Below are 21,332 nucleotides of genomic sequence, written 5' to 3' on the forward strand. Positions count from 1 at the left end.
CTTGGGAGGCTGAGGCACCAGAATCGCTTGAACCTGGGAGGTGGAGGTTGCAGTGAGCTGAGATAGCGCCATGGCACTCCAGCCTGGGAGACAGAGCAAGACTCAGTCTCAAATAAATATATAAATAAACAAATAAACAAACAAACAAACAGATGACAGATCCAGGACTGAAACCCAGATCACTCTGACTCCAAAGTGTATGCTTTGCCATCTGTGCCATACTCCCTCACCAGAAAAGGGTGGGGGCCAGAGCTATCAATGACAAGGAGTAAAACAGAAGGTGCTGGCAACACTGAGCCTGGCACACAGTGAGAGCTTAGGAAAATACCAGTCACATGCATGAATGAGTAGCTCAGAGAGGAAGGCCGTTGGGAGGGCCAGGACCCAGCACCTGGGTTCACCCAGGAGGAACCGATGCTTGACTTGGAATAGGAAGTATGTAGAGATGTGGATGATGCCAAGTGACTTGAGCTTGCAAAGGGACTGGAAGGGAAGACTGCCAGTGAATGTGCTGGTGACCCATGCAAGGTGGAGATGAGGGAGAGGAAGAGCTGTCCATGGCCCAACCTGACATCCAGCCCAAGCGGGGACTCATAAGGGTCCCCATATCTGTGCACAAGTTAAAGGATGCCTTTGAGGCTTTGAGCCTGGTGCCTGGAGAAGATCCATGTCTCCAGGGCACCCAGTGATTTGAAGGGACAGGGACCATCCAACCACATAGACAAGGTTGGTCACGGTGTTGGGTCACCATGGGGAGGCCTGGGGGTACTCAGGCCCTGAACTTCACAGATCTCAGATGATCCAGAGATGATGCCCTCCAGTGATCCATGGAAACTACAGCATGTCAGGGAGATGGAGATCGGCTGGGAGGCAGTGCTCAGGCAGAAGGGCACGGTGCCGGTGCCTTCGGGAGATGGAAAAAGTGATGTCGTTAAGGAACAATGTGGGCCAAAGGAATGAGCTGTAATTTGCTGGATCCAAAAGAACAATTGGGAAAGCGGCTGTCAGAGGCCCATGGGTGTCTGATGATGGCCTGACACTGCCCTGGGGGAGGGATCGAGACCCAGCCCAGGGGCTGGAAGGGAATCACCCCATAGGTTGCGTGGTCCCTTTCTGTCCCCTAACACCATGCCAAGCAAACCTGGTCTATTAATAAATATTTGATGAATTGAGTTAAGGCAGGACTCCTGGCCAAAGAACTCTGCCCTGCTTTCCCAGAGGAGACCTAAGGAGGCAGCACAAGGCCGAGGAAGGAGCCCAAGCTCTGGAGTCAGCATCTCTGGGTGGGGTCTGTCCCAACCCCTTTTTCTTAAAGTGGGGTTCCTGGCCCCAACTGCCTCAGGAGGATGGCAAGATTAAGGGAGGTAAGGGAAGCTGCAGTCCTTACAGTACGACTGGCGTGCCGCGGCCCCCTGTTCCTTCTTTCCTTGATAAGGGTTGGAAACCAACCCATGCCAGAGCCCAAGAAGGAAGCTAGCCTGAGGCTTAGGTGATCTGCCTGGGTGAAAGGGACTGCCGAGGGAGAATCCTGACACCCATGGCCCCCGCTGCTGGACTCTGGACCAGCATGCTGGGAGGAAGGAATTGACAAACAGAAGCAGGTTCCAGGCCTGTCAACTAGATTAACGAGGGGCCTCGCTAGCATCTAGCCTGGGGTTGGGGGGTGGGCTGTGGAAGGACTGAGTTGATGAGAGGCCCGCAAGAGCCTAGGCAGGACTCAGAAGTCTAGAATCTTGAAATGAGCACCAAAGGGAACTTGCATGTGGTGCAGGAGGTCATCCGGGCTAAATTCCCATTTAACAGGTGACAGAACAGAGGCCCAGAGCGGGGAAGGGCCGAGGGCTAACATGATGATGGCATCAACACTCGATTGAGCTCAAAATCCATTGCTGAGTTTCCTAATAAGAAAAATTGAGGCCTAGCAAAGGGATGATGGCATTCCAGGCAAAGGCCAGGGCAGCCGATACTGGTGTTGACCTTGGGAATCTGGAGGAACTGGGACCTGTTTTTTTGTTGTAGTCAAAATTTCTGGGAACCCAATTAGCCCTGGGTGAGGGTACCAGCTCTCCTTGTGCTACCCTGGGCAGTTCAGCCTTCTGCAAAGGGGAATTCTCTCTTGGGATTTTTGGGCCAAGAAGCTACTGAGTCTGATGGGTGGGGACCCCAGGAGGCGGTTGGTCTCCAGTGGCTTGGGGACCACAGATGGCCACACCAAGGCCTCTGTCCACCTACCAATGCTGACCTTAGAAATACATTATCATGTTTGCCCTGAAACTCAGCAGTTGTAAGAGCATAGCCAGTGCAAATGTGGCCCCACAGCCACCCCCATTTTTCCAAGGAGGAAAGGTCACTCCAAGTTTCATCCAGACAGTAGATGGGGAAGGTGGGATTCCTGGCAGGTTCTCCACAACACACTGCTGTCTGTGTATCTTCCCCCTCTCTCTGCTTATACCTCAGAGTCTCCCTCAGAGCTTATTGTCCTCTCTCAGCTGCCAGGCCAAGTCCCCCAACTTCAGCTGTGAATTCTGCTTCTCATCTTCTGTGTCTGAGCCCTTTTGCTCTTGGGTTGGACAAACAGCTCTTGGGAAGAGGGATAGAAAGGGAAGCCCCAGGCCTCTGTACGGAGGAAAACTGAGGCACGGAGCTGACCTGAGTAGAGACCAGGTTCCAGGCATCCCTGTCCTCAGGTCCAATAAAAGAGGCCTAGAGCTTCAGGGACAGGCCGAGGCTGAAAAACGCAGATTTGTTTTCTTAAGCTCCCAGCTGGGGCTGAGAACACCAAATCCTCTTTGAATAAAACAGAAAAGGGATTTAAAAAAAATCAAGACATTAACCTTCTGAAACTGGATCCCCCTGCCCCCATATAGAGATTAACTTCTTTCCTAAGCATTTTTTTTTATTTCTATAAACATCTTAATGCATGTCGACATCATGGCCATCCTGGATTACGGATGGAAGGAGAGACAGATGACCTCATCTCAGCCACGTATGTGTGTGCACGCACACACACACACACACATGGCGTGCACATGTGCATGCACACAGGGACCTGTGCACACACCTGGAGCAGTAGGAAGAACAGCGGAAAAGAAGCTAAAGAGCTGGCTTTATTTCCAGTTCTGCCACTGAACCCTGGACCTCAGTTTCCTCATCTGTAAAAAGGGTAGTTGGACCTGCCGATTTCTAAGATTCCTTCTCAGCTCACTCTCTGGATGTGCTCTGGCTGTGTGGGCCAGTTCCTCTTGCTTACTTCCTTCTTCTCCACCCCTCCTGCTCCTCCAGCTTCTCAAGGATGCTGCCTGTTTCTCCCAGAAGCTCCCTGACAGCCTTCAGGCCTGGGACACCCAACTCTTTGGGGGAGTGGGAGGAAGCACATACTCCAGCTTTAAGTGGGCCAGGGCTTCTTTTCTGGTTATTTCAGCTCTGCTATAAAGGCAACGCCACATGTAAAGCGCCCAGCGTCCTGCTTGAGCACACTGTAGGTGCCTCCCAAAGTCCATACTTTTCCTTCTGCCTCCCTCTTTTTAGTTCACCTGGACCACAATCCCCACCTGAGGTGAGGTGAAGAAGCCACATTGGATTTTATAGTTTCAGATTCCTTCAGCCTTAAGTAACATGGCTCTCATCCAAACCCCCCAATTATTTCTATTGCTTTCAGGATGAAGACCTGGATCCTTGAAATTGCCTACAAGACTCTTGTGGATCTGGCTCCTGCCTACCTCTCCAGCCCAGCTTCAGGTCCTCTGTCCTGCCCTGCCCTAACCCTGGGCTTCTGGAGCCTTCTTTCAGTACCCAAACCCTCCATAATCCTTCCATCTTAGCCCCATCGTGGACCCTTCTTCCGCCAGACTTGCCCCTCTTCCCATCTACTTACTTCTGCTCCTCTGATGGTCCCATCCCCAGGAAGTCCCCCATGACCCCAGAGAGGGTTACACCACATATATTTCCCCAGCTCTCACTCTCTTCCCCAGTGATAAAACACCATTATAATGGAAAGATCAGTTGCATCTTAAGAACTGGGTATCTGCCTCCCCGACTAAATCTCAGGCTCTAGGAGGGTACGGGCAGATCGCTATGCTTGCTTTCTTCAACACTGCTGCCCCAGCACTTGTTTAATGTCTAGTTCTTGGTACATATTTGTTGAGTAAATAAATGAATGTCATTTAAAATTGCTCTGTTTAAACATATCTGAAACTGGGCTCAGCATCTTCCATGAAGTCCAGATATAAAATCCCCTAAAATAGCTTCACTCTTTTCTAGGTAGATATCTGACCTTCCCCAAAAGTCTCTCTTTTCCCTCCTGACTTCTTAAATTCTTAAAACCTAAAGTTTCTCTTTAAACCCATCTCTGATTTGCCAGTATCATCACCCCTATCAGGCATCAGAGTTCTTGTGCACATTTCCAGTTTCTTCCATCTTCTTCTGATAAGCCCAATCATTTCTACACCTTGATTGTGTTTTGATTTTTGAGGCTGCAGCCAGCTGCAGTTATTCTCAACCCTTGATGGCATGGAAGAGAAGGGTAGTTGTGGGGTATCCCTGACTCAGCTACAACCAGGAGAGAGATGCTGATGTCCTCACTGGTCCTGGACCTCTGCCGGAGGTGGAGCTATTGCAGTGGTCTGGTCTGGCAGGAGCAGAGGTTATGGGAATCCCTATTTGACTCTCATTTTGGCCAATATACCTTAAAGTATACTCATAGCACAAGGGTTCCTCGAGATGTTCTGCAAAACGATGAATCCTGTGCCCACTCTCTGGTCTCAGCCACAGAAGCAAGATGATGAAGGGAACATCATTGTTTGGAAAGCGTTGCAATGAGACACACATGCTGTGCTGCCACTGTGGCTCTAAGGCCTACCACCTTCAGAAGTTGACCTGTGGCAAATGCGGCTAACCCACCAAGCGCAAGAGAAAGTATAACTGGAGTGCCAAGGCTAAAAGACGAAATACCACCAGGACTGGTCGAATGAGGCACCTAAAAATTGTATACCGCAGATTCAGGCATGGGTTCTGTGAAGAAACAACACCTCAACCCAAGAGGGCAGCTGTTGCAGCATCCAGTTCATCTTAAGAATTTCAACAATTAGTCATGCAATAAATATTCTGGTTTAACAATAAAAAATAAAGAAAAAAGAATCCTGTGCCCAAATACACTTGGAGAACTCAGTACCACCCAGTTAGTTCTTAATTGCAAGAAATGGAAGCCGACTTTCCTAATTTAAGCTTAAAAAGGATTTATTCTAAAGATCTTGGGTAGCTCACAGAATCTCTTGTAGGGTCAGAAAAATCAAGGTCAGAGGCAAAGTAGCCAGGAACAACACCCAAAGTCACATTGTGTAATGGACCCCAGGAAGACCCTACTGCTACATAGACACCTTAGCTTGTGCCACTAGCTCCATCTACCCTGGGTGCTGCCTCTAGGACCACCTATATCCCCCCCACCACAGCTGCTGCCACCTCCCTCACCACTACACAATAGGCTCTGCATAGTCTCACTTTTCTGCATCATGAGTTTTGGATTCAAAGCCTGGGGAAAATACATGTGACTGGTGGAGGGAGGTCACGTGCCTTCCACCTAGCTGCAAGAGAGGCTGGGACGATGTGGATCGGCTTCATAGAGCTTCCGTTCTGGGTGCAGCTTCTTGCTCAAAACATGAGGCAAATCCTCAAACATGGGAAGGGAGAGCAGATGCTGGGAGGCCTGAAAGAATGACAAATGTTCTCTATACTGTGGCCCCTGAACACCTCCCTGGAGTTCTATGCAACACTCTAGGACAAAGTTTCTCAGTTTCAGCACTATTGACATTTGGGCCTGGATACTTCTTTATTATGGGATATCCTGTGCATTATAGGATGTTTAGCAACATCCAGGCCTTCACCCATTAGATTCCAGTAGTACCTTCCCAGTTGTGACAACTAAAAATGTCTAAATACATTGACAAGTGTCCCCTGGGGGACAAATTCACCTCTACTTGAGAACCACTGTCTAGAAGATCTGAAGGAAATTTGTAATACATTTGGGAATGAGGACTGGTTTGGCCTGATTTCCCAAATTTATTTGACCATGGAAAAACTTTTTTCTCTAACACAGGAAATGCTGGGCTGGTCAATGGGGAGCCAGCCGTAGGAGTGTCTTAATCCATTTTTCGTTGCTTTAAAGAGAATACCTGAAACTGAACAATTTACAAAGAAAAGGAATTTATGATTTTATTTTTTATTTTTTCGAGATGGAGTCTTGCTCTCTCACCCAACCTGGAGTGCGGTAGTGCAATCTTGGCTCACTGCAACCTCTGTTTCCCGGGTTGAAGCCATTCTCCCTGCCTCAGCCTCCCGAGTAGCTGGGATTACAGGTGCCCACCATCACGCCTGGCTAATTTTTGTAGTTTTAGTAGAGACTGGGTTTCTCCATTTTGGTCAGGCTGGTCTTGAACTCCCGACCCCAGGTGATTTGCCGCCTCGGCCTCCCAAAGTGCTGGGATCACAGGTATGAGCCACTGTGCCGGGCTAAGAAAAGGAATTTATTTCTTAAGCTATGGAGGCTAAGAAGTCCAAGGCTAAGGGGCTGCTGAGGGTCTTCTTGCTGGTGGTGACTCTGTACAGAATCCCTGGGTGGTACGAGGCATCACAGGGTGAGGGGCTGAGCGTACGGGCTCAGATCTCTCTTCTTCTTATAAAGCCACCAGTCCCACTCCCATGATAGCCCATTAATCCACTAACCCATTAATCTATTAATCCATGAATGGATTAATCCATTCATGAGGGCAGAGCCCTCATGACCTACCTCTTAAAGGCCCCACTTCTCAATACTGCCACATTGGGGATTCAGTTTCAACATAAGTTTCAGAGGAGGGAAACATTCAAACCATAGCAAGGAGTTTCATGGGAGTGGGAGGCTGCACAGGCCAAATGGCACCCCAGATCTTCCTGTCATCACCTTCCCGACTTGCCCACCTCTCTGAATGGGCTGGGGTCTCCCTGAGGTCAGTTTTGTGGAGGCCCAGGCTCTGGGCAGTTGGTGATGATTCTAGGAAACATTCCCAGGGTCCAAGGGAGGAGCCCAGAGAATGCCATTCAGTGTGCTAAGTCGGTCTTCTCTCCTTCGCTGTGAACCTGCCCTGCAGGCACAGGTACCACCCCAACCACCAGGAACACTGCCTTGGGAGCAAGCAGCAGCCTGTGGCTGCCCACTGTGGCCTCCTGTGGCCCGCCTGCATGGCTTGACAAAGGCCCCACAAGACTCAGGCTCCAGCCCAGCTGGTCTCCATCTGCAGGCCCAGCTTCTCAGGCTGTCCTCCCCACAGGTTCCAGGTCAAGGCCCTTATTGCTACCCAAGGAATGCTCTGGATGCAGGGTTAAACGTGTCAACCCCAACCCAGGAAAAAGTCCTACCACTGTGATGCAGGATGAGGAGTCACAGGCTCCTAAAGCGTGGGCCCCGGCCGCCTGGCCTGGCCTTTGGGGAGGAGCTGCTGGCGTTGCTGCTTCCAGGCTGGAGTGACACAGCATGGGGATGCATGTGTCGCTGGCACACTCAGCTGTCCTTTCCAGGGACTTCTGTGAGTTGGCAGTGTCCCCACATGGATGGCCCAGCTCCCTCCTGCAGCTTTTTTTTTTTTTTTTTTTTTTTTTTGAGATGGAGTCTTGCTCTGTTGCCCAGGTTGGAGTGCAGTGGTGTGATCTCACCTCACTGCCATGTCTGCCTCCCAGGCTCAAGTGATTGCCCTGCCTTAGCCTCCCAAGTAGCTGGGATTACTGGCGTGCACCACCACACCAGACTAATTTTTGTATTTTTAATAGAGACAGGGTTTCATCACGTTGGCCAGGCTGGTCTTGAACTCCTGACCTCAGGTGATCTGCCCACCTTGGCCTCCCAAAGTGCTGGGATTAAAGGTATGGGCTACCGTGCCTGGCCACAGCTTCATCTTTGAAACTCCCCCATGCAGTGTCTTCCTGTGACCTTGGCTGTTAACCTTGGGAAACTGGTACAGTGGAAACAGGATGGTGCCAGGCTTAGACAAACCTGTGTTGGATCTACCTTGGACATGTCACCTTCTCTCTGAACTTTAATTTCACTATCTATGTAGATTTATTAAAAGTGATTTTCCTTTCCTTCATTCTGTATTTTAGGTACTGACTGATGGCTTCTGGGTCATAGAAGCGGGGCTCCCTGAAGCTTCTCTGAAAATTCACGGCCCCCACGCTCTGGGCCCCAGGGCGCATCTTCATGGGGCAGGGGAGACAACTGGAGTGAAACAAAAAGGCTGGAAAATGCTTTGGATCCCAACCAGCCAGAGGATGCGCCAGTGGAAAATTCCTGCTGTGTGTCAGAGGCCCACCTGGCCCGGGGGACAGCCAGCCAGACGCACAGGCCCCAGAGCGTGTTTAGACAGCGCTTTCCTGCCTCGGCCAGAGCTCACCCTGGCCCTCACCAACGCTCATCCTGGGAAAGTAGGGTGGGCCAGGTCCTCACCTAGGCTCAGGAAAGCTTCTGCAACTCCGTATCTGGAGCAGGGTCTTCGGGACAGCAGCGTGAACTTTGATAGAAAAGATGGGCAGTAGGAGCCCCAGGTCTGCCCTGAACCCGCCTCTGGGACCCAGGAGTAACCGTGTCCTCTCCGTGGACCTCAGGCTCCTCATCTATGCAACACATGGGGTGGACAAGGACATCTAAGGAGCCTTCACCAGCCCCACCCTTCTGCTGGTGCAGATCCACAGTCTCTAAGGGATCCCACATCTGCCTCTGGAGAGGCCAAGGCTCCTTTCCTGGGCAGAACCAGGGGGGCAACTCTCAGAAGCTGCCGTCAGAGACTTAAGCTCAGCCTCCGAGGAAGGTGGCCCAGCGGCTGTCTGTAACTGGGACACATGCCTTTGAGAGCGTTCTCAGCACCCACCAAGGCTCGCCGGTGCGGGGGTGATGTATCTGGGAGGAGAAAAAGATAACCCTGAGGTCCGGGGTATAGGATTTGTTCAACACTGTAAGGGGAAGGCCTTGAATCTAGAAATGCCCCAGGGACCAGACAGCATGCTCTAATGTGGTCTGAGCAGGTTACTGGGCCCACCACGGCCGTATGGAGTGGCCCTAAGGCTTTGCACAGACCCCGTACTCACAGCTCCAGCCATCTAGGGGGTCTTGTGCCAGGCTAAGGCAGCCTGGGGGGTGGGGCATGGGCATTCCAAGCCCTCATAAGGGTTGAACATGTTGGCCAAGGAGGGTCTGCAGGTTCCCCTCTCTTTGGAGTTTGATTGGCCCTATCTGGGATTATGGTCAATTCACCAGGGCAATCTCACCTGGAAGGTCCCTTAGTTGATGCTACCTGGCCTACTAGACTACCCGTCCCCACCCCACCTCTTCTTAGCTCAGGTTCCCACAGCGAGAACCACTCCCAATGCCTGTTACCACCCCATTTAATACCAAGAGGACATGACCAACCTTCCAGGGCCACCCCAGCTTCCAAACTCTGCCCCCTGACCCCCATCCCTCGACCCTGACATCCCCAACCCATCTCTGTACAGACCACCCCCCCCCGGCGTATACTTAAAGGAAAGCTCTGGATGACATCACACACAAGCCAGGGTGAAGAGCCCTGGCTCATATGATCCATTCTGGCTGGTTGCTTGTCCCAGAACGTTGGAGGGGTTTCCAGGCCTCATCGTAGCTTGCGCTTCCTTCCATCGTTCAATCTAAGGCCAGATCAGTCCTTTCTCAGAGTTCTACCAGTCGCTCAGAAAGAAAGATCCCTTTCTCAGATCCTACGTCTGTTTCTCTCTGTTCCAGGTCAAACCCACCCTTTGCAAAGCGCCTGCTGCCCAGGTTCTGCCCAGAAGCCAGTGCAGGTAAGCTGCCCCTCCTGAGGTGGCTCCAGAATCCTTCTTTCACTCAGGAATCCCTTCTCCTGATTCTTGGTCTCTTGCAGTTCCCAGTCCATACTCTTCCCCCTTCTGCATTGCTAGGGGCTCTGCTGGGATTTGGGTCACCCCAAAATCTCTTTCTTGCCTCTTCTGAGGACCACAGTCAACACCACAACGTGCACCTCTGCATCTCCAGAATCCAGGGCACTCCAAGATGAATAGATGGGAGTGCGCGCACATGTAGGTGAATGTGTGTGCACATGGGCACACATGTGTATGTGTAAGGGCATGCGTGCATGTGTGTGTGTGTAAACTCAAGTGACCTGGGGATAATCTTGGCTTTTAAAGAGAACACAATGTCTCCCTCTTACAAAAGTTCCCCAAAGACCTTCTGTCTCCCTCTATCAAAGTCAGCCAGGCCGGGTGAGTGCAGGTTTCAAGAGGGTATCTGAGCTCCCTCTGGGCCATGTCACAGAGCAGGCCATGGTTTCCAGGAGCCCTGGGCCCTGCTGCAGGGCCCTTTGCACCCCATGCTGCTTAAGCATCAAGAGAAGGAGGTTTGAGCCCCAAATATCCTTACTGGCGGTGGCGGTGGTGGAAGGCAGTTTCATCCCATGGGTAAGTCTGAGTTCACGTGATGCTATTTAAAAACAATCATCAGGTGATTGACTTCCTTTTCCAGAGCTTTCCTTTGGTCTCACAGCTCAGCATCCTGATTTATGGGGCACAAGATTCTAGCAGCTCTGAGAAGGGTTCTGGTTTCTGCTGGGCTTAACTCCTGGGGAGAGGCAGAAGGGAGGGACTTGTGCTGGAATGTTAGGAGTTGGGAACCGAGGGAGGGGAGCTCCATGGTGGGGCTGAAGCAGGAGCTCTGAGATGCTTCTACCGGCCTTCGGCTACAGATCCTTGGGCACAGGGAGGTGGGCTGGGGGCCCCAAGTCCTGCTGGAAGCAGCGTCCTCGCAGCAGACCACTGGTGAGGTGCCAGGTGCTGTTGCTTACAAAATGATCTGTTACAAAGCACGGCCACATTCACTGGAGTCACAGAGAAACTGTGTGTGCTGGGCACTCACTCTCTCCCTTTTAACAGATGAGAAAACTGAGGCCTTAGGTTAAGAGTGGCTAAGTGGTGCACGCAAGGCTCTCACAGCCAGGAAGCAAGGGAACACGGCTTCAAACCTGTGCCTTCTGATTTAAAAGTTCAGCCTCTCTCCGTGAGCACAGTACACCTCGTTACCCTCAGCAGAGAGAAGAGCAGGGACCACTGAGCTTCTAGGCAGTCAGGCTTGGGTTTCAATCCTGACTCTGCTGGTGTTGACTGTGAATTTGGAGATGTTTCTGAATCCGCTTTCTTATCAATAAAGTGGATAGAGTCAGTGATGCACTGGAGCTGGTTCATTTCCACTCCAGAAAGCCAATTGTATGCATTTCTTCCCAGCTCTGCATTCAGTAACATGAGCTCGCTTAGCTTGGAAAGGGCCAAAGTGGAAGCATTGACACCACTGAAATGGGCAAACACTACAAATCAGGACCTTCCTGCCCGGCGGGCTGGCTGCTAAGCATTTCCCCTCACAACCCTGGGGATAGTTCTTACCTCGAGGTCTCAGTAATGAACTTAGATAAAGTACATAAGGTTCTCGCCACAATGCCCGGATTGAGCAGATGCTCACAAATGATTAACAAGAGTAAACATTTTACATTTTCTGCAGCTTTATCATCTTTTATTCCTTTATTCACTCAGGAAAGTAATTTGGGCAAGAATGACTTTTCTTCATCCTGTAGATGAGGACAATGACACAGAGGTGCTAAGTGGGGCCCAAGTCTGAACCCGGATCTTTGTACTCTTCACCTTAGACTCTGTCCACGACCCTCAGCTGGCCAGGCAATTTACAATCTCAGAAATAAGAGGATCCCAGTGCCAGGAAGAATGTTACAGATCCCCTGTCAGTAACACAAGCCCCTCATGTGACCGACAAGGAAACTGCTGCCCGGAGAAGGGAATGGACAAGCCCAAGGTCACTCAGTCAGTTATGGTCAAGCTGGACTTTGGATCCCAGATCTCTGGATTCCTCATCTGCATATCTCTCACTGGATCAAACTGCCTTTAGACCCGTGCACTGGGGTGGGACTGTCCTATCCGCAGGGCATGGCTGCTGCCCAGTGGGAGGGGATAGGATGGTTACTGGGGCAACCACCACTTGTCCACCCTGAGGAGAGAGGATATAAAAATAATGCTACCTGCTCTTCCAGTTCGTCAAGTTATATGAAACTGTCTTGGGCATGCTAAAGCATTTGTAAATGTAAGTCACTGACATTTTGTCAAACAGCAAACCCTGAAGAGCCAGATCTTCCTGCAACAGAGGAACAGGGGCAACAGAGCACCGGGATTCATGGGCCAGGACTGAATCCAGTTCCACAATCCCCATGGCCCTGCTCATCTCCCTCTTTCCCTCCCTCCCTTCCTCCCTTCCTCCCTCCCCTGACTTCCCTTCATCTCTCCTTCCTTCTTTCCTTCCCTTCCTTTTCCTTCCTTCCTTCCTTTCTCCTTCCTTCCTTCCTTCCTTCCTTCCTTCCTTCCTTCCTTCCTTCCTCCCACTCCCTCCTTCCCTCCCTCCCTCCCTCAGGTTAGGAGTGGCTAAGTGGTACATCCAAGGCTGTCACAGTCAGGAAGCGAGGGAGCCAGGCTTCAAACCTGCGCCTTCTGATTTAAAAGTTCAACCTCTCCCCGTGAGTACAGGCAGCCCCGTTACCCTCAGCAGAGAGAAGAGCAAGGGCCACTGAGCTTCTAGGAAGAAGCTTCTAGCTCCTTCCCTTCCTTCCCTTCCCTTCCCTTCCCTTCCCTTCCCTTCCCTTCCCTTCCCTTCCCTTCCCTTCCCTCCCTTCCTCCCTCCCTCCCTCCCTTCTTTCCTTCCTTCCTTCCTTCCTTCCTTCCTTCCTTCCTTCCTTCCCTCCTTCCTTCCTTCCCTCCCTCCTTCTCTCCTTTCTTCCTTCCTCCTTACTTCCCTTCTCCCACCTTCTCTAGAGACCCATCCTTGGGCTACTGGAACCTGCTTTCCCTGCAGGCACAAGAACAGCCTGGAAATTTACATCCCTGGGTGCCCTCTAACCAGTGACTAAGGGTGTGGGGGTGTGGAAGGCTGGGACCATGCCAGTGTTTCCTGTGAGATCAGGCTGAAGCCTCCTCTGTGGGGCTCAATTTGACTTGAGGCCGAATGCCTGCTGGGCCTCCTCGCTCCCCCTGCCCTGCCTCCCCAGTCCCTTACCAGCGGCCCCTGTGAGCACTTCCTTAGCAAATCCTCATCTCAGGGGCTGCTCCTGGGGTGCCCAACCTGAGACACCCGCTTTACTGTTTTGCAATCACTTACCACTACTTGACATGATGCTATGCTTTCATTTGCTCATTTTCTGTCTCCCTTCACTAGAATATGAGCCCCATGGGGGCAAGGACTGGATCTATTTTGTTTAACTGTGCACTCCCAGGCTGCAACTGTGTCTGGCATATAGTAGGTGTCCAAAAGATATTTTGTGGGATAAATTTTCTCAATTAATTCTCACAATGACCCTGTGAAATGAAAATTATTATCCCCATTTTACAAATGAAGAAATCATTTCAAAGAAGTTAAATAACTCACATGGGCTACACGGGTTGTACGTGGCATAGCCAGAATGCCAAACTCTGCCTGTGTGCTTCCAGACCAAAGCTTAGCCTTTAAAACGCAACCCCATACTTGCAGTTTCCAGAACATTCCAGGCTTTTTAACACCTCTTCAGTGATGCTGAAGCTGCTTCTTTTGCAAAAAAATGCTCCCCTGCCCCCCCAACTCTGAATTGACCACCACAGTACCCTTTGAGACCCTTTGCGCCCCTATGGTTCCCAGACAGATTCCCGATGGCTATTTCTCATGTTTCTTTTCTCTTTCTCTTTCCTGTAATCATTTCAGATAAGGCTTCATCTTGCGTCTTTGCTTCTCTAGCACCTAGTTGGAGTCTGGCAGAAGGCCAGCAATCTGTGAATGTTTGTTGAATGAATAAAAGGAAAGGAGGGAGGGAGGGATGGCAGAGGGAGGAAGGGAAGAAGGGAGAGAGAGAAAAAGGGAGAGAGGCATTCTGCACTATGAGGAGACAGAGAGTGTGAGCCCCACATGGACAGGGAAGGCTGTGGTGGGGTGTTGTGGGAAGCCGGGGAAGTCGGCCACATCCTGGTCCTTCTTGTCATGTGGTGTGGTTGGGATAGCTCTGATCAGTCACCTTTTTAAGCTCTGGGTCTAGCCTTAGGGCAGAAGCAGGATGTATCCTGGCAGCCAGCACCCAGCCTGGTACCCAGTAAGGGCTTAGTAAGTGCTGAATGAATGAATGAGTGACAGTGTGGTATGAAAAGCAGATTTGATTTGGAGTCTGAGTCTGAGGTTCAAGTCCTGATGGCCTCTCTTCCAGCCTTTCCTCTCTATTCCCTGGCAGCTGCCTTGGTTCAAGTATCACATGTCTCCCCAGACATCATCTCTCCTGAGGCTGCAGCTTAAATGAGCCTCTTGTAGGAGGAACTGCCATGTCTCTCCTTTCCTGGCTTAGCAAATCTTATTTGTAGGGTATCGTCAGACTCTACAGGCTCATCCTGGTGGATCTGTGGGCAACAGATCACTGGGATTGATGGGCCGGTACTCTGTGGTTCAGCCTATGAGGCTCTTCAAACAGTGTAGAGATAAGAAGATGGATGGCCCCTGAGGCCCACATCCCTGGGCTTGAGTGTTACTTCCACTACTTTCTAGCCACATGACTTTGAGACAGTCGCTTAACTTCTCTCTCTCTCTCTCTCTTTTAGACAGTGTCTTGCTCTGTCCCCCAGGCTGGAGTACAGTGGCACAATCATGGCTCACCACAGCCTCGACCTCCTGGGCTCTAGTGATCCTCCCACATTAGCCTCCCAAGTAACTGGGACTACAGGTGTGCACTACCACACCCAGCTAATTAAAAAAAATGCTGTAGAGGGATCTCACTATGTTCCCCAGGCTGGTCTCAAGCACCTGGGCTCAAGTAATCCTCCTGCCTTGGCCTCCCAAAGTGCTGGGATTATAAGCATGAGTCACCATGGCCAGCTGACTCCTCTTTAACTATATTGTCTCACTGTAACATGGGAATCATGACAGTAGCTTTGTAACTGGCATGCTGTACATGTTCAAAAAGTTAGTGCTTAAGATAGTGCCTGGCACACACGTTGGCCATCAAATGACTACCCTTCTGGCCAAATCAATACTGTTTTGGCACCACCTTCCCCCACCCCCTTGCCACTGCATGCCTGAGTGATCCAGAACAACTTGTGGTTTCTCAAACACTCCAGGTCTTCCCATGCCAGAGTACCTTTGCTCATGCTGTCTCTTCCTGGGATACACACTTCCCACTGTTCTCCCTAGAAAAATCTTAGTCATCCTTCAAGTCTCAGCTCGAATGCTGCCTCTGTGTCTGTGAAGACTTTCTGGACTCTTCCAGGACATCCTAGGGGCTCTCTCTGGAACCTCTGTGTTGGGTACTGAGGCAATAATCTGATTGCGTTGGAACTACCTGCTCACCAGTCTGTGTGCCTTCAAGCTTCAGGCCTATTCCTAAGCCATTTAGCCAGCCCCCAATACAAATGGGCCTTGGTGAAGATCCAATATTGTAGAGACATAAATTCTCCCAAAATTAATCTATAAATTCAGTAAAATCCCAATAAAAACTTAACAAGAGTTCTAAAAATGTAACTTTACAAGCTAATTCTAAAAGTCATCTTAGAAGAAAAAAATGCACAAGAATAGCCAAACAAATTTTGACACAGCAAGAACAATGAGGAAGAAACAGCCCTTCCACATACAAATATTTACTATAAAGTGATGAATGCAGGTGTAATTCAATCAATGGGACAGTAAAGAAACAGAGACATGGCAATGTAGTGTATGCTAAAGGGGCATTTTATTTTATTTTATTTTATTTTTGAGACGGAGTCTCACGCTGTTGCCCAGGCTGGAGTGCAGTGGCGCGATCTCGGCTCACTGCAAGCTCCGCCTCCTGGGTTCACGCCATTCTCCTGCCTCAGCCTCCTGAGTAGCTAGGACTACAGGCGCCCGCCACCGCGCCCGGCTAATTTTTTGTATTTTTAGTAGAGACGGGGTTTCACTGTGGTCTCGATCTCCTGACCTTGTGATCCACCCGCCTCGGCCTCCCAAAGTGCTGGGATTACAGGCTTGAGCCACCGCGCCCGGCCTTTAAAGGGGCATTTTAAAACCAGTACAAAAAGACTGGCTATTCAAAAATGGTTTGGGAGCAATAGTTTGGGGACAATAGATTTCCCACTTGGGAAAAAATTAACTTAGATAGTATATTGGTGATGACTTTGCTTCCTGCAAAGAGAATTTATTCTAAATATTTTAATCAGAAAGGAATTTATGGAAGGTACATATAGCAGCCAGGAATGTAGGAGGTATTGAAGAAAAAGACTTCAGATTGAGCTTACCAGAACAACTTCCAAAGCCACAGTGCAGAACTGAGCCACTGATGGAGATGATGTCTGCTACAATCTGGAAGCTGCCAGATAGTAGGAAGTTTTTGCCATGGATGCTGTTCTGAGACCATACTGCCTCTAACCAGGATCTGTGCTAGTAAAATGGAGGTGGTGCTACCTTTCTCTCCAAATAACTTGAAGCTTCATGAGAGTTGTATCTGCTTAGGTCCCCTAGGAAGCAGACATCAAGATAGAGTTTAAAAGCGTAAGAGATGTGTTGTGATAATGCCCATGCAAGGTAAAGGGGGGATGGAGCAGGAGTAGTAGGGAAAGTCTTCTGATTGTGACACAGTTATGACACCTATGAAAGGAAAGAGAGAAGGAAGAAGGGTTGGCCAGAAAAAGCCTCAGACTATGGTGCAGCTCTGAGGAAAGTCTTGGCTACCACAAAGATTGACCATAAAGAAGTCTCTTGGTGGGAAGAATTGGCTATGCCCTAGTTTCCTCTCTGTGCTCAGTCATTGGCTTGGAGCTATGATGAATCCCGAAGACATCCAGCTGGGGGACTCTTCATTACACTTGGAATCCTAGCATGAGGGGAATCTCTGCAATACAGGAGGAAACACCAGAAGTGCACTGATATGAATTTTGAGAAAACCATGTAGTATCTATCTGCCACAGAACCCTACCTCACACCACGTACAAAATAATTTTCAGATGGATTAAAGAGGCATAGATAAAAAACAAACCCATACAATTATTAAAAGAAAATAAAAAACATATAGGGATGTACTTCTATAACCCTGGAGTAGGAAAGGCCTTTTTAAGCAAGGCACAAAAGGCCAGGCGCAGTGGCTCACGCCTGTAATCCCAGCACTTTGGGAGGCTGAGGTGGGCAGATAACTAGGTCAGGAGATTGAGACCACCCTGGCTAACACAGTGAAACCCCATCTCTACTAAAAATACAAAAAATTAGCCAGGCGTGGTGGCGGGTGCCTGTAGTCCCAGCTACTCGGGCTGAGGTAGGAGAATGGCATGAACCCGGGAGGCAGAGCTTGCAGTGAGCCGAGATTGCACCACTGCACTCTAGCCTGGGTGACAGAGCGAGACTCCGTCTCAAAAAAAAAAAAAAAAAAAAAAAAAAAAAAAAAAAAAGTCACAAAATCTAGAAAATATACAGACATTTTAAATTAGTTTTTATTGCTTTCCACATTTTAAGAAAGTAATTGGTACTAACATACTTAATGGCGAGAAACTAAATGCTTTCCCCCTAAGATTGGGAACAAGACAAGAATGTTGCTTTTCTCCAGTCCTATTCAACATTGTCCTGAAAGACATAGCTAATGCAATAGGACAAGAAAAGGAAATAAAAGGTATACAGAATGGAAAGAAAGAAAATAGTTTTGTTTGCAGTTAACGTGATTATGTATGTAGAAAATTTCAAAGAATCAACAAAAAACTCCCAGAACTAATAAATAATTGCAAGGGGCAGCATACAAGGTTAATATATAAAAGCCAATTGCTTTCCTGTATACCAGCGATTAACAACTGGAATTTAACATTAAAAACACAATGCCATTTACATTAGAGCCAAAAAGAAGGAAAGACAGAAAAAAAGAAAGAGAAGGAATGAAGGAAGGAAGGAAGGAAGAGAGGGAGGAAAGGAGGGAGGAGAGGGAAGTAAGACAGGCTGACTTGGGCATAAATCTAACAAAATATATACAGGATCTGTATAAAGAAAACTACAAAACTCTGAGGAAAGAAAACTCAGGTAAATAAATGGAGAAATTGTCCATGTTCATCAACAGGAGACTCAATATTATTAAGATATCAGTTTCTCCCAACTTAACCTATAAATCCAACACAGTCCCAATAAAAATCTCAGCAAGTTATTTTGTGGATTTCAACAAATTGATTTAAAAATTTATATAGAGAGGCAAAGACCCAGAATAGCCAACACAATACTGAAGGAGGACAAAGTCAGAGGACTGACACTACCTAACTTTAAGATACTGTAAAGCTACGGTAATCAAGATAGTATGGTACTGGTGAAAGAATAGACACATAGATCAATGGAACAGAATAGAGAGCCTAGAAATAGACTAACACAAATATAGCCAATTAGGCTTTGACAAAGGAGCAAAGGTAATTTAATGGAGAAAAGGTAGTCTTTACAACAAATAGTGTTGGAACAATTAGGCACACATGCAAAATCAATGACTCTAGACATGGACCTTATACCCTTCACAAAAATTACTTTAAAATGGATCATAGACCTAACCAAATTTCAAAACCACAAAGTTTTTAGAAGATAACATGGGAGAAAATCTAGGTGACCTTGGGTTTGGTGAGGATGTTTTAGATATAACACAAAAAAACATGATTCATGAAAGAAAAAATTGCTAAGCTGTACTTCATTAAAATTAAAAATTTCTGCTCTGTGAACGACACTGTTAAGAGAATGAAAGACAAGCCACAGAGTGGGAGAAAATGTTTACAAAACACATATCTGATAAAATACTTTAATCCAAAATACAAAAAATACTTAAAACCCATTATTTTTATTATTATTATTTTTTTGAGACAGCATCTCACTCTGTTGCCCAGGCTAGAGTGCAGTGGTGCAATCTCGGCTCACAGCAAAGTCCACCTCCTGGGTTCATGCCATTCTCCTGCCTCAGCCTCCCAAGTAGCTGGGACTACAGGCGCCTGCCACCACACCTGGCTAACTTTTTGTATTTGTAGTGGAGACGGGGTTTCACTGTGTTAGCCAGGATGGTCTCAATCTCCTGACCTCGTGATCTGCCCGCCTTGGTCTCCCAAAGTGTTGGGATTACAGGCGTGAGCCACCACACTCGGCCAAAACCCAATTTTAAAAGGTCAGAATAAGCACCTAAATTGAATAAGCACCTAAATAAAGAAGACACACAGGTGGCAAATAAGCATACGAAAATATGTCCAACATCATATGCCACTAGGGACTTGCGAATTAAAACAACAATGAGCTACTGTTATACACCTAAGATGGCTAAAACCCAAAACACTGACAACACCAAATGCTAGTTAGGACATGGAGCAACAGGAACTCTCATTTCTTGTCAGTGAGAATGTAAATGGTATGGCCACTTTTTTTTTTTTTTTTTTTTTTGACAGTCTCTCTCTGTCACCCAGGCTAGAGTGTAGTGGCCTGATTTCGGCTCACTGCAACCTCTGCCTCCCAGGTTCAAGCAATTCTCATGCCTCAGCCTCCTGAGTACCTGGGACTACAGGCATGCACCACCACGCCCAACTAATATTTTGTATTTCAAAGGGCCACTTTGAAAGATAGTTGAGCAATTTCTTACAAAGGTAAACATAGGCTTACCATACAATCCTGCAACTGTGCTCCTAGGTGTTTACCAAAATGAGTTAAAACCTTTGTCCATGCAAAAACCTGCACATGAATGTTTGTGGCAGCTTTGTTTGTAATTACCAGTAGTTGGAAACAACCAAGATATTATTCTTCAATAGATAAACGGATAAACAAACTGTGGCACATCAGTGCAATGGAATATGATTCATCGTTAAAAAGATAGGAGCTGTCAAGCCATGGAAAGACATAGAAGAACTTTAAATGTAGATTGCTAAGTGCAAAAAGCCAGTCTGAAAAGGGTACGTGGTGTTTGATTCCAATGATATGACACTTTGGAAAGGGCAAACTATAGAGACAGTAAAAAGATCAGTAGTTTCTAGAGATACAGGGGAGAGTGAGAAGAATGAATAGGGGGAGTACAAAACATTTTTAAGGTGACAAACTATTCTGTATAATACTGTTATGGTGGATATAGGGCATTATGTCTTTGTCATTACCCATAAAATTGTACAATACAGAGAATGAACCTTAATGTAAACTACTGACTTTAGTTAATAAAAATGTATCAATATTTGTTAATTAATGGTAACAAATACCACACTAACGCAAGGTGATGATAATAGGAGTGTGTGCATGCATGGGGTTGGGGAGTGTGCAGGGGATGTACGAGAACTCTGTATTTTTTACTCAATGTTTCTGTAAACTTCATACTATTCTAAAAATATGTCTATTAAAATGTTTTAAAGTAATTAATATACTTGGAGAAAAGTTCAGCCGCAAATATAACAGACAATAGGGTAACCACACATTCTAGTTTTCTCAGGACTCTTCTAGTTTATACTTGTTGTCCTGGTGTTCCATCTGGCTTAGGATTTGTCACTCTCGAAGTGTGTCGCTTTGAATGATAACTTATATAATCACCCTAGACATAGGTTGTTATTTATTTTTTATGTTTTATTTTTTTTTTGAGATGGAAGAATCTCCCCTGTCGCCCAGGCTGGAGTGCAATGGCACAGTGGTGCGATCTTGGCTCACGGCAACCTCTGCCTCCCATGTTCAAGTGATTCCCCTGCCTCAGCCTCCTGAGTAGCTGGGATTACAGGTGTGTGCCACCACGCCTGGTTAATTTTTTTTTTTTTTTTGTATTTTTAGTAGAGATAGGGTTTCACCGTATTAGCCAGGATGATCTTGATCCCCTGACCTCATGATCCGCCCGCCTCGGCTTCCCAAAGTGCTGGGATTAAAGGCGTGAGCCACCATGCCTGGCACGTTGTTATTGTTAACATATAAAAAGCTCTTATAAAGTAATAAGGTAGTCCAGAAGAAAAATGGGCAATGTATATGGACAGGTGTATTAGTTTGCTTCCATAACCTAAAATCCCACAGATTAGGTGGCTTAAACAACAGGAATTTATTTTCTCACAGCTCTGGAGACTGCAAGTGCAAGATCAAGATGTTGGCAGGTTTGGTTTTTTCTGAGCCCTCTCTCTTTCGTGTGCAAATGGCTGCCTTCTTGCTGTGTCTTTCCTCAGTGTGTGCTCAAGTCTGTGTCCTAACCTCTTCTTATAAGAACACCAGTCATATTGCATTAGGGCCTACCCATATGACTCATTTTACATTAATTCCCTATTTAAAGGCCCTATCTTGGCCGGGCATGGTG

General features: G+C 47.9%; 1 protein-coding gene and 1 pseudogene across 1 annotated transcript in view; one reads left to right on the forward strand and one right to left on the reverse strand.

Moving 5' to 3' along the window:
* Positions 1–21,332, reverse strand: part of MAPRE3 (microtubule associated protein RP/EB family member 3) — a 420,985-nt gene that overhangs the window by 353,069 nt on the left and 46,584 nt on the right. The window lies entirely within an intron of this gene.
* Positions 4,545–5,137, forward strand: LOC126933759 (60S ribosomal protein L37-like; annotated as a pseudogene).

The sequence above is a fragment of the Macaca thibetana genome, chromosome 13 (genome assembly GCF_024542745.1).
Source record: "Macaca thibetana thibetana isolate TM-01 chromosome 13, ASM2454274v1, whole genome shotgun sequence".
Classification (NCBI taxonomy): domain Eukaryota; kingdom Metazoa; phylum Chordata; class Mammalia; order Primates; family Cercopithecidae; genus Macaca; species Macaca thibetana.